The 14,130-nt window shown below is 49.9% G+C and overlaps 1 protein-coding gene across 20 annotated transcripts in view; it reads right to left on the bottom strand.

The window, feature by feature from the left end:
- PACSIN2 (protein kinase C and casein kinase substrate in neurons 2) overlaps positions 1 to 11,545 on the bottom strand; it is a 146,227-nt gene extending 134,682 nt beyond the window's left edge. For all 20 annotated transcript variants that reach the window (XM_077949407.1, XM_077949423.1, XM_077949419.1 and 17 more), the window contains exon 1: positions 11,413 to 11,545. The gene's annotated coding sequence lies outside the window, so the exon portion shown is untranslated. The remainder of the gene's footprint in view (positions 1 to 11,412) is intronic.
- Between the last annotated feature and the right edge of the window lie 2,585 nt (positions 11,546 to 14,130).

Genomic DNA, 14,130 nt, shown 5'->3' with positions numbered 1-14,130 from the left:
AATTTTACAAAGTGCAGCACTCTGAAGAAACGCAATTTCTTTTCCCTTGTCTACCTGCTCTTTAACAGCATAAGATGCCTTTTAGAATGCATCTGCCAAAGGTGAGGCACTCCTAAGCCAGGGCCTCTGGAATCTTCCTCCTGTCCCACATGGGATGCATTATGGTGTGGGTGCACCAGCGAGTCACCCACGGCCTTGACCGCACACCAGCAGCTCTCCCTTTTCTGCCCTTATCTCCCTGCTGTGTAAATGGCTGTAAACCTTCAGATTATCTTAACCAAGTTAGTTACAGACATAAATCCCATCTTAAGCAAAAGACACACATAATCTGCCTCACGTCTATGTTTCTCAGAGGTGGGGGAGAAAGATTATCTTTTAAAGATGTTCACATCTGAGAGCGATTCACAACTTACTTATTCCAGCCAGACAGAGGAGGTGAAATGAGTGTGGGCTTCAGTAGGCAGAGCACCAGCTCTGATGGTGACCCTCTGAAGGCCACTTAATCTCTCTGAGCTTAGGTTTACTGATGCGCCAAGTGGAGAGAACACCATCTTATTGCAAGAATTAAACGGGCAGGAATGTAAAGCTTCTTGAATGGTCCCTCAGAAAACTTAAGAACACGGGGGCCTGTGCAGACAGCCCCTCACCACTGACTCTACACCCCCCACGCATATCCTCCTTGGTGGTACATGCCCAGACTCCTTATCTGATGACACATTTGCAGGAGCAAAGGTCGCAATTGCTTAATTAAAGCATCACCACGTGCGAGCTAAGTGGCGAGCAGGCAGCCAGTTCCAGCCAATCAGACAGCTACAAAACCCACTAATAGTAGGCTTGGAGGTCTGTACGGGGAGCACTGCCTGCTCTGTGGTTCCTCTGAAGACCACAATTCACGATCTTGGCACGCTCAGTTGGCGACAACATAATTTAATATAATGAAAGACAAATGCAGTTTAAAATATGAAAATGTTCACAAAGTACGGTGTGGGTATCACTTTACAATAAGAAGATTTCATTTAAACTTCAAAATACTAGCCACAGTTGATCCTATCTAAAGACCACCCTGCAGGTCCAGGCAGAGGCCTCATCACAGGCCTCCCTGGAAGCTCTGGGCTTGGGCTCAGAGGCCCATATGGGGTCTTGGCTGGTGGCCTCAGGCAAAACCACTGACCCCTTCAGCTCTACCTCTCTTTCCCCTCTGAACAATGAATAAGGAACCAAAACAACAAGGCTGTTCTGAAAACAAAAGGAGAGCTATGGAAAGCTTATTGGTAAAATGCAAATGCCTAGACAACCAAGCTCTTTTTATTTATACTTTTTTAAATTACAAAGTTATTACTTAAACATTAATCTAAAAGTAAAAGGGCAATGGTACAGTTTGGAAAACAAGGAAAAACTTCCCATAATTCTAAAACCTTAACTATCACTGCTGCATGTTATCTTCACACAATTTCACATAGGTGAGCAGTGCTCACAGCTTTATCATTTGCTTTCTAAGTCCTATTTCTCATCACCTAGGGATAAGCTATCATCACCAGTACTCCCTTCCAGTCCTGAGTCACTACCTGTAGTGTAGTCAAGCAACATCCATTGATCCCAGGGTCAGGCTTTCTAGAACCATCCCAGAGAATCACCAACCCAGAAGAGAGCAAGGCCTCTGCATGGCAGGGCTGCCCTCAAAACCCAGGGAGGATATGACCATCACCAGGCCCTCACCCCAACGAACGTGCCAGGTGCCAACAGCAGCTTACAAAAGGTGGTGAGAAGAAAGAAGACAGGCCCTGTAAGTGCCAGGATACGAGGGGAGTCCATGCAGGGCAGGAGGCTTCACCCACACCAATTACCCACGCACACACCCGTGACCCCGAGTCACCAAGGAAAGGTCCAAAAAGTTTTGGAAGGATTTTTAAATAGAACTGGATAAAATCACTTGGAGCATTTTAAAGGTATAGTTTGCTGGCAAATTCACTTGAGTGACAGAGTGACTGCAGAAGCACTGTGACCAGGTACACATGCTGGGCTCCTGGGGTCCATCACCTCATGCTGCCCCGCCAAAATCCTATGAGGCAGGGCGCTCAGTATACTGGCGCAAAGGACTGACTGCATGTATGGATCCTCCCAAAATTCGTATGTTGAAATTCTGCCCCTCAGTTGGATGGCATTAGGAAGTAGGGCCTTTGGAAGCTAATTAGGCAGGGCCCTCATGAATGGGACTAGTGTTCTTACAACTTTTTTTTTCTAGTTTTTGTCGAGATAGGGTCTCACTATGTTACCCAGGCTGGCCATGAACTCCTGGCATCAAGTGATCCTCCTGCCTCACCCTCCAAAAGTGTTGGGATTACAGGCATGAGCCACCGCACCCAGCCACTTGTGCCTTTATAGAAAGTACCGAGAGCTCTCTCGCCTTCTTTCTGCCATGTGAGGCTATAAGAAGTCAGCAATCTGCAACATGAAAAAGGACCCTCCTCAGAACCCAACCATGCTGTACCCTGATCTCAGACTTGCAGCCTGCTGAACCATAAGGAAGAAATTTCTGCTGTTGACAAGCCACTGCATCTTTATTACAGCAGCCCCGACTGACTAGGACACTCGAGTTTTGGAGACGTTGAAGCATTTGGCCAAAAGCCACACAGTCACCTAGTGATGGAGCTCGAACCCACACCCAAGGGCTGTATGACTCCAAAACCATGTTCTTAACCTCGAATACCTTATTGCAAAATTACCTTTCTTCTGCAGGAACTAACAGTGAAAGTGACATACTAACTTCAAGGATCTGTAAGCATAAACCATATGGAAAGAGAACAGCCAGGCACGGTGGCTCACGCCCGAAATCCCAGCACTTTGGGAGGCCAAGGCAGGCGGGCCATTTGAGGTCACGAGTTTGAGACCAGCCTGGCCAACATGGTAAAACCCCATCTCTGCAAAAAATACAAAAATTAGCTGGGCATAATGGTGCATGCCTATAATCCCAGCTACCTGGGAGGCTGAGGCAGGAGAATCGCTGGAACCCGGGAGGCAGAGGTTGCAGTGAGCCGAGATCGTACCACTGCACTCCAGCCTGGGCGACAAGAGCAAAACTCTGCCTCAAAATTTAAAAAAAAAAAAAGAGAGAGAAGCAGAACCCACACAGTTACTGCATTCCCAACCAAACACATAAATGCAATTTAAGAGAATGAGTCAAGGCTGAGGCCATTCCCACTCGAAAAGTCCCTCTCATTGGAGTGGAGCCACTGCTTCCTAGGAACACAGATGGCAATCCTTGAGACTCCCAGGGACAGAGGTGACCTTTGTGAAATTGAGTAACCTGAATTACCCCTGCCCCATCTGCATCCCTGACTTCTCAACTGACATCTTGCTTCTCTGAAGATCTTCATCCCGGTATTTTAAATACCCAGAAACTGCTCCCCAGTGAACTGTCCTCCAGGAGAATATAAGGCAGGTCACAACCTGAAGCCTTCCCTGCCCCCACCCTCTTACACACACCCCTTGTCCTTTTTTTTTTTTTTTTTTTTTTTTTTTTTTTTGAGACAATCTCGCCTGTCGCCCAGACTGGAATGCAGTGGCACTATCTTGGCTCACTGCAATCTCTGCTTCCCAGGTTCAAGCAATTCTCCGGCCTCAGCCTCCCAAGTACCTGGGATCACAGTCACAAACCACCACACCCAGCTAATTTTTGTACTTTTAGTAGAGACAGGGTTTTGCTATGTTGGCCAGGCTGGTCTTAAACTCCTGGTCTCGAGTGATCCACCCACCTCAGCTTCCCAAAGTGTTGGGATTACAGGTGTGAGCCCTCTCTCTCAGCCACTGCTTGTTCTTCAGAGCTCTGCAGCTCTGCCCAGAACGGTCCTTCCCACTGGCCCCACCTGGACAGCACCTGTGGCTCTGGCACAATCCCTCCCAAGTCACCTCCCTGAAGGTCAGCTCTCTGCAGTGTCCTGAGGACAGTGAGACCCGCCCTCCTGTCATGCAGTACTTTGTACACACTCCTATCTGGTACTGCCACAATGAATAGAGATAGTTTCCAGGCCTGCTGCCTATACTGAGCTGCCTTTACAGAGCAGCCACCATCTTTACCTCCAGATTCCAGAGCTGCAGGCAGAGCCGGGGCACCAGACATGCAGTGGCCAGGACCACTCCCTCTGACCCACCTTGCCCGCTGCCTTCCACCCACAGATGCTCCCTCCACAGGAGCCACTGAGATATCCTCCAAACACTCTCAGTCCAGGGAGTGAAATGAAAATAAAAAGAGGTACTTCCATGGGCAGCTTAATGGCGTGCCCCAGCTGGCTGCAACTCTATCAATAGTCACATCACACGTGACATAACAGGAAGACAGGTGGATTCTCCGCACACACTCCACACCGAGTGACGTCTACTGTGTGCAGTACTATCAGCTCCCACGTCTGAGTATTCAAAACATCTTTCAGAAATAGACCAGAAGTATTACTTTAAAAAATAAAAATAAAAAACATCTTTATTATGATTATTTTCATCAGAAATAAGCCACCTAATACCTGTGAGGCTCTAAAGTTCAGTGGTCTTCTTTTTTTTTTTTGAGACGGAGTCTCGCTCTGTTGCCCAGGCTGGAGTGCAGCGGCACAATCTTGGCTGACTGCAACCTCCGCCTCCTGGATTCAAGCCATTCTCCTGCCTCAGCCTCCCCAGTAGCTGGGACTACAGGCACCCGCCACCACGACCAGCTAGTTTTCGTATTTTTAGTAGAGATGGGGTTTCATCATATTGGCCAGGCTTGTCTCAAACTCCTGACCTCGTGATCCACCCACCTCGGCCTCCCAAAGTGCTGGAATTATAGGCATGAGTCACCACACCCGGCCTAAGTTCAGTGTTCTTTTACATATGTGAGCTCTTTATATAGCTGAGAATGTGTACTCTTTCAATAAACCGAAAAAATTAGTCCATAAAATGTTAGGAGTCTGGCCAGAAGGCCACAAGAAGCCACTGTTGGACAGTCCTGGCCACTGGCACAATCCACACCCAACTTTCAAACCCACCCAGCGGCTCTGGGCCCAGGGAGGAGCCTCCTAGACTGCAGAAAGCACCTCATCTGTGAGGACATATTTGGATAGGACAAGTCAGACATTTGGAATTTTTACTTAACATTTATTTCACAACTATCTCAAGTGCTAAGCAACTGAGAAGTAGTCATTTTAATGTACTCTTTCATCAATAAGCATTAAATAAGTCTGCTCAAAACACTCAAGCCCTACAAACTGTCCCTATGAAAAATGTGGCAAGAAAAAATAACAAAAACAAATGAGTAGCCTTTTCACATACAGAAAGGTGTTTAGCGATCCAAACTCAGAGAGAAAAACAGTCCTTTCGGCAGATGAACAAATAGTTTCCTCTGTGAGTGACACATTCTGGGATATTTGAATTGCCAAATATAACTCATAATGACAACCACCAAGGAAGCAAAGCCTAATGGAAAAGCCCCAGGATGGCAACCAGGAGCCCCAGTTCTGGTCCCAGGACGGCCTCTGGCTGTGTGCTCCATCAACGTGCTAACCAAGCCTGGCCCACTTGCTTCATCACAGGAAGGAATATCTATTGCCACCCATACCACTCCGAAATGTCTTGAGGACCAAAGATGAGAGGTGGAAGTGCTTTGGAAAGTGCACCTTCTACAAATCCAAGTCAGCATTATTATTAGCTCAAAGATGACCCAGAAAAGAGGATTACAGAATATCACAGGTGGGAGGGAGCTTAGCGATGGAATGATTCAGTTCTTAATCTGGGTTCAGGCCTATGAAGCTGTCCCCCTTCATGGGAAGGGGTCACAGTTGCTATCAGATTTGCAAAAGGTGAAGGTCCTCTAAGTTCTTCCATTTACAAATGTGAAAACTGAGACCCGGAGTTCTGTGTTGATTGTCCCAGACCTCAGGGTTAGTCAGGAAAAGGCTGGTCAAGACCCCAAGGCTCCTAGTCTCCATCCATGCTCCTCCCCCTCTGTTATCCCATATTCTTGGGAGGAAAAATAATCATATAAATTTTATCTGGCCACAGAAAACATTCTATAAACCACCACACATGCACTTTCCAAAGGTACAGCAAAATCTCTAGCCTTACGTATCGTTTTTTTGTGTTTTTTTTTTTGTTTTTTTTTTTTTTTTGAGACGGAGTCTCGCTCTGTCGCCCAGGCTGGAGTGCAGTGGCCAGATCTCAGCTCACTGCAAGCTCCGCCTCCCGGGTTCACGCCATTCTCCTGCCTCAGCCTCCCAAGTAGCTGGGACTACAGGCGCCCGCCACCTCGCCCGGCTAGTTTTTTGTACTTTTCAGTAGAGACGGGGTTTCACCGTATTAACCAGGATGGTCTCGATCTCCTGACCTCGTGATTCGCCCGTCTCGGCCTCCCAAAGTGCTGGGATTACAGGCTTGAGCCACCGCGCCCGGCCACGTATCGTTTTTAAGGTTTCTTGAGAGATCTTTGATAACTGAAACATCATTTTATTATTTCTTTTCTTTTTCTTTTTCTTTTTTTTTTTTGAGACAGAGTCTTACTCTGCCTTCCAGGCTGGAGTGCAGTGGCGCAATCTCGGCTCACTGCAGCCTCTGCCTCCTGGGTTCTAGTGATTCTCCTGCCTCAGCCTCCTGAGTAGCTAGGATTATAGGCGCCTGCCACCGTGCCCGACTATTTTTGTATTTTTAGCAGAGACGGGGTTTCACCATATTGGCCAAGCTGGTCTCGAACTCCTGACCTCAAGTGATCCTCCCGCCTCAGCCTCCCACAGTACTGGGATTACAGGCGTGAGAACTGCGCCCAGCCCCATTTTATTATTTCTATATTCTCATTTCTGTCTAGTTCAGTGCCTGAAGTCAAGAAACATGTAAATGATTTTTTAAGGATTGAAAATACGCCGGGTGTGGTGGCTCACACCTGTAATCCTAGCACTCTGGGAACCCGAGATGGGAGGAGCACTTGAGGCCAGGGGTTTGAGACCAGCCTGGCAAAGATGGCAAAAATCCCAACTCTATTTAAAAATACATATATATATATATATATATATTTCTTTTTTTTTTTTTTTCCTAATTGAAAATTAAAAAGACCCGCCAGACGCGGTGGCTCACGCCAGTAATCCCAGCACTCTAGGAGGCCGAGGCGGGTGGATTACAAAGGTCAGGAGATCGAGACCATCTTGGCTAACACGGTGAAACCCCATCTCTACTAAAAATACAAGAAATTAGCCAGGCATGGCGGCAGGCGCCTGTAGTTCCAGCTACCTGGGAGGCTGAGGCAGGAGAATGGCGTGAACCCAGGAGGTGGAGCTTGCAGTGAGCCGAGATCAGGCCACTGCACTCTAGCCTGGGTGACAAAGCAAGTCTCCATCTCAAAAAAAAAAAAAAAGAAAAGAAAAAAGACCTTATTCTAGGAAACAAGAAAGACTCTATGATGCTTTAAGTTTTATTAAGCAAACAGATGAACATGCAATTATGGGAATAAACATAATTCAATAGGTAACTTAAGGAAAGATGGTTTTTAATTGTTTTATGTGTGTTTTTCATCAAAATGTCAAAACTTGTGCTCTTTGGTGGCCACTATCCCTCAAGTAGTTACCCTTGGAACTGCAGAGATACCAAAAAATGATGCATTGTGCAGAATAATTTGAGAATTCTTTGAAGCCTGTCTCCAGTCCACAGACAGAGCATACTTATCTGAATACTAAAATTCTGCAGAAATTCCTACAAAACTAACCCAAGAACCACCACTGGGACGCATCTGGAGTCTATCTGGGGCAAGGACGAATGATACTTTCTGGTATGTGAGGGATCAGTGCCCTGGCCATAAGGAAAGACTCTACCTGTGGAATGCAAACTGACTTCGTAACTAAGGCATTGCTGCACTGCCCTCAGGTATGCAACTACCATTCCAAACAACCTAACTGGAAAAAAACTAAGCCAGCACTATCGCTCACATGAATGTGGTCATTAATCGCATAATCTGCAGGGTGGCCTCCACAAAGCTGCCATTATAATCTGATGGCAGATAAAGCAGGCCCGAGTCAGCTGGGCCTGATGAAGGTGGTCAGAGAGCATCTGGTAAATGCCACTGCAAACTCTAAACATAAGGTGCCATCACTATTATTAAAGAAACCTTTCGATCTGTTTGACATTCCACAACATCCGGAATCATCCACTGATAACCCCTTCAGAATCAGGAAGCCAGAGCATGGCGCCCTTAACACAGCACGGACTTTCAAGGTATAAAGAAACAAAAGGCAAGGACATTTGCGCGAGGCCAAGGTGGGCAGATCACTTGAGGTCAGGAGTTCCAGATCAGCCTGGCCAACATGGTGAAACCCCATCTCTATTAAAAATACAAAAACTAGCTAGGCAAGGTGGCAGGCACCTGTAATCCCAGCTACTGAGGAGGCTGAGGCAGAGGAATCGTATGAACCCGGGAGGCGGAGACTCTGTCTCAAAAGAAAAAAAAAAAAAAGCAAGGACAAATGCCCTTCTGCTCCCACTCCAGAAATGCCTGGCCATCAGAGATGTGGATGGGTACCCAGGATTAGGGAAAAGTCAACGTTATCTCCCTGCAGAATGCTATGTTGGAAACCCAGATTTTTTTTTTTAATATATGCATACTTTTAGATTATTTATTTTTAGACAGAGTCTCTGTCACCCAGGCGAGAGTGCAGTGGCATGATCTCAGCTCACTGCAACTTCCATCTCCCGGGTTCAAGCAATTATCATGCCACAGCCTCCCAAGTAGCTGAGATTACACATGTGCACCACCACGCCAGATTAATTTTTTTTTTTTTTTTGAGACGGAGTTTTGCTCTTGTTGCCTAGGCTGGAGTGCAACAGCCCGATCTCGGCTCACCGCAACCTCTGCCTCCTGGTTTCAAGCAATTCTCCTTCCTCAGCCTCCTGAGTAGCTGGGATTACACATGTGAGCACCACCACGCCCGGCTAATTTTGTATTTTTAGTAGACATGGGGTTTCTCCATGTTGGTCAGGCTGGTCTCGAACTCCTGACCTCAGGTGATCCGCCCACCCCGGCCCTCCCAAAGTGCTGGGATTACAGGCGTGAGGCACCACGCCCAGCCTTAATTTTTGTATTTTTAGTAAAGACGGGGTTTCACCAGGTTGGCCAGGCTGGTCTCTTAAGTTCTGACCTCAGGTGATCTGCCCGCCTTGGCCTTCCAAAGTGCTGGGATCCCAGGCGTGAGCCACCCCACCCAGCCTAGCTTATTTAAATATCACATCACAACTTCATATACATTTGAGATTAAAAGTAATAAAGTTCCAAGTCCCAAAGCAGCACGAGCTAAGGATACCATTTCCATTCAAACGAGTTGTTATTCTTCTCCCAAAAAGTGGATAGAGTGCAGACCTAATCACCCATCTACTTCTCTGTGTCATGTTACTTTCCCAAGTAATAAATATCATCAGCCTAATGGCCACTTTCCTTAAAGCTTTAAGACTTTTGTCAAAAGAAAAACACACCACACACCACAGAAATGTTTTTGATGTAGTGGCTTCATATCTCTTTTTTTTTTTTTTTTTTTTTGAGACAGAGTCTCGCTCTGTCCCCCAGGCTGGAGTGCAGTGGCACGATCTCGGCTCACTGCAAGCTCCGTCTCCTGGGTTCAGGCCATTCTCCTGCCTCAGCCTCCCGAGTAGCTGGGACTATAGGCGCCCGCCACCGCACCCGGCTAATTTTTTGTATTTTTAGTAGAGACGGGGTTTCACCGTGGTCTCGATCTCCTGACCTTGTGATCCGCCCGCCTCGGCCTCCCAAAGTGCTGGGATTACAGGCGTGAGTCACCGCGCCCGGCCGTGGCTTCATATCTCAACTAGCATAACCTCACCAAGGAGGCTGCCAAACTCTAGAATTAAGTTTAGGTCCACACAAGTGAAAGTTTTCCAGGTGAATCAAGAGAGATCCAAGCTGCACTGGCACAGCTTCAATGTCTCTACGAGGAGGCTGCATGCAGGCCGGCTCATGAATCAAGCGGAATGACAACATCTTGGGCAAGAACAGGAGGGCTGGTATTCAACACTGCCCACCTGGTCAGCTCCCTTGCCCTGGGCTCCAACCTGGCAATCCCAGGAGGGTTAAAGCAGAACTTCAGCACATGGGAATAACTGCAGAGGGAGGCACTGAAAAGGAGGGAAGGAAGAAGGTGTGAGCTCACCGTCTGCAGCTGAGGTTCAAACTCTTTGAGCTGGTCTCTTGCTTTTCATCAAGACAGCAAGGCAGTATTTGGTGAACAGTGTACCAAGTAGCCCTGGAGACTCTGAGCAGCCTACTCCCTTAACCACAAAAACACGGGACAGGCAGGGGTAAAACGAGAAGACAGGATCCAGGAATGGTGCACGCACCCAGTCAAAGGCCACCTTCCCTCAGCCACCCAAGCTGAGAGTGGCCCGGGTCCTGTTAAGCCTCAAAGCTGCAGCCGTGTGGGCCCCAAGGCAATAGCACAGCTTGCTCCTCTGACCAACCAACTCCTTCTGAAAAGAAAATCGACTTTCTCTGATGGAGTCCAAACCCATTGAATCAATGAAATTCAACAGGAGCAGCAGTCACTACCTCTCCAATCGCGGACCTCTCAGGATGCCTGGTCAGGCTTAAAAGCCCCTAGAGGAGTTAGGGAGTTCGGATTTCTGATTCAGTGAGTCTGGGGAAACTCCGACGAGGGTCACAAGGGCAAACCTCCCCAGCCTCTCCTGCTTGGCCCCAGCCCTAGGACGAGCTGCGGTAAGGGCTTTGCTCCCCCCGCCCTCCCCAGACACACACACACACACAGAGCCGGGACGGGGAGGGTGGGAAGGAAGGAAATGGAGGCCGCTCATCAAAGCGCCCCAAATCAGCGCATCCGCGTGTGTCCTGCGTCGCCCCCAAGGCCACCCCAGGACCAAGCCCTGCCCTCTCACCGGAGCGTCCCAGCCACGCCTCCCCTCCAGCGCTGCTCCGGCAGCCTCGCCTAACCTCTGCACGCCTCGGATTCCCAGCTTCCTCGCAAATCGCGTCCCTCCAAAAGTCGCCCTAGCGCCTTCTGCAGCTGTCTACACCTCCCCCACTCCATTAGCAGCCCTTAACCCCCGACGGCCTGCTCCTGCACTTCTCTCTTCGGCAGGCCCCGGACCCCGGAAAACTACCCTGCTCCCACAGCGCCGCCCCCATGGGCCCCCGCCCCTTCCCGGAGCCGACCCCACTCGCCCTCGTCCTCCCCAAGATGTCTTCTCCGGGCGCCCCCGGGGCCCCGAGCACTCGCCCCCTCCCACGGAGACAGGAAGTTCCGCGCGGCCCGACCCGCTTCCCTCAGGGCGCGGAGCTCGGCGCGGCGGCCCTAAAAGGGCGCGGGCCCGGCCGCCGACCAGCGCCCCCGCGTCCCGCCCGCGGCGCCCCAACCGTCGCAGCGACCCCTCACCTCGGCGGCCACTCACCTCCCAATCCGCCGCACACTCCGCTCAGGCTGCGACGGCGTCTCCAGCCCCGGATCCGTCCCGGCTCCCGCTCCCGCTGTTGCTCCGGCAGCGCTGCCCAGCCCTGCCCAGACCCCCCGCGACCGCTTCTGCCGCCAGCCGCGACCGCACCGCCCTCGCCTCTCCCTCTGGGCTCTGCCCATTGGCTGCCGGACACAGAGCCCCGCCCCACAGCCTCCCCGGCGCCCCCGATTGGGCCAACTGAGTAGAGCGGCGGCTCAACCCCTGTGGGCACGAGGGAACGCCCCAGGACGCGTATTGGTGACTTCTCCTGTCAATCAAAGGGGTGCCTATTTAATGGACTGCGAGGTTGGCGCAGGTTACTCTCCCAAAGCAGTTTGCCGGTGGTGGTCCCTGGGACTGGCTTCCCAGGGCCGGAGTTTTGCGGTTTCATCGGCACCCAGAGGTGGAGGGCGCGGCAGGGCAGCGCCGCACCTGACCGGAAGTTCAGGAAACGTAATCCTACAGTCTATCATAAAGTTTCCTCTCCCAAGGGACTCAGAGAAGCTAATGTCATTAGGAGCTCCTCCGACTTGCGCCATAAGCGTCATTCCACGTGGACCCGCTTAAAAGGTGGGGGGTGGGAGGGCGGATGTTGCTGCTCTCTCTAATAAAATACATTTGGATGACAAGGCACCAGGCAAAGTACACGCATTCTTTCCAATTCTCACAATCACCTTGCATGATAGGGTATTAGCCCCGTTCTGCAGAGGGAGATACTCCTGAAGGAAAATGGAGAGCACGTCCTGAGCACTGTCCTAAGCGCTGTCCAAGCACTGCTTCATGTCATCCAGGCGGAGAGGATGGTGAGAGGACCCCCAGGTGAGGGGTTAGCCAGGTAACTTGCTGGGGGTGATGTGGAGTAAAGAAAGTAAATGGCAGAGACAGGATTAGAAACCCAGGTCAGCCCAACCCTTGAGAATAATAATGATGACTGTGTAGCAATATGGGAAAATGCTTAAACTAAAATGTTAAAAGAAAAAGCCAGATACAGCCAGGCATGGTGATATGCACCTGGAATCCCAGCTACTTGGGACGCTGAGGCAGGAGGATCACTTCAGCCTAGGAGTTTGAGGCCAACCTGGGCCGCATAGCAAGACCCAGTTCTCTAAAAAGTGAAATAAAAGAAAATAATAGTAAAAGGAAAAGCTAGATACAAAATGGTAGAAACTGTAGAATTGCTGCTACATATAGATAGGGACGAGAAATGAGTCCACAAAAAAAAATCTAGTGATTGTTTACTTTCTAGATTGCTCTGTGGCATTGTCCTTATGACAATAATTAAGAAAGAAATAAAAGAACTGGCTGGGCGCGGTGGCTCACGCCTGGAATCCCAGCACTTTGGGAGGCCGAGGTGGGCGGATCACGAGGTCAGGAGTTTGACACCAGCCTGGCCAACATAGTGAAAGCCCATCTCTACCAAAAATACAAAAAATTACCTGGGCGTGGTGGCAGGCGCCTGTAATCCCAGCTACTCGGGAGGCTGAGGCAGGAGAATCACTTGAACCCGAGAGGTGGAGGTTGCAGTGAGCCAAGATCGCGCCACTGCACTCCAGCCCTGGCCACAATGCGAGACTCCATCTCAAAAAAAAGAACCAACATGCAGTGCCAGGACAAGCCATTGCCAAGAAGTCTCTCCTCATTCTCCAGGACTGGGCCAACAGGGACCTCTTTGTCACCCACGATACCTCTGGACCATTTGTATAGAACTCAGCCATCAGCTCTCAGCACCTTCATATCTGGGTAAATTCAGCTTATATCGCAATTCCATGCCCTATGAAAATACAGAGCCTCGGCCGGGCGCAGTGGCTCACGCCTGTAATCCCAGCACTTTGGGAGGCCGAGGCAGGTGGATCACGAGGTCAGGAGATCAAGACCATACTGGCTAACACAGTGAAACCCCGTCTCTACTAAAAACACAAAAAAATTAGCCGGGCGTGATGGCAGGCGCCTGTAGTCCCAGCTACTCGGGAGGCTGAGGCAGGAGAATGGTGGGAACCTGGGAGGCGGCGGAGCTTGCAGTGAGCGGAGATTGCGCCACTGCACTCCAGCCTGGGCGACAGAGCGAGACTCTGTCTCAGAAAAAAAAAAGAAAGAAAGAAAAAGAAAATACAGAGCCTCTCCCCAGTTTTTTGGGGGTTTTTGTTTCGGTTTGAGACAGGCTGGAATGCAGTGGCACAATCATGGCTCACTGCAGCCTTGACCTCCTAGACTAAAGCTATCCGCCTGCCTCAGCCTCCCAAGTAGTGGCAACCACTGGTGTGCACCACCATGCCCAGCTAATTATTTTTTAAATTTTTGTAGAGACAGAATCTCACCATGTTGCCTGGGCTGGTCTTGAACTCCTGGACTCAAGCAGTCCTCCTGCGTCATCCCCCCAAAGTGCTGGGATTACAGGCATGAGCCGCTGTATGCAGTCTCTCCCAAGGTTTCTGAACAAGTGTCTGTCATCAGGCCTCCTGCTTTTCCACACACTGCATGCTCACTGGCCTACTGGCCTCACCATCATCCCCTTATCCAGTTGCACAAATCCCCCTGCACTCCAAGCACTGCTGAGTCTAGCAGGGGTTCCTGGAGACTGGAAGCTGGAGAGAGGCATCAAGCCTGACAATGCCCAGCAACAAGACAGGATGCCTTGTGAGCCTTTTTGGCCACCTGGCCCCAGGAGTCACCACCTGG

The sequence above is a fragment of the Macaca mulatta genome, chromosome 10, assembly GCF_049350105.2.
Source record: "Macaca mulatta isolate MMU2019108-1 chromosome 10, T2T-MMU8v2.0, whole genome shotgun sequence".
In the NCBI taxonomy this organism is placed as follows: domain Eukaryota; kingdom Metazoa; phylum Chordata; class Mammalia; order Primates; family Cercopithecidae; genus Macaca; species Macaca mulatta.
Note: the sequence above shows the minus strand (reverse complement) of the source record. Positions and strands in the feature narration are given on the sequence as shown.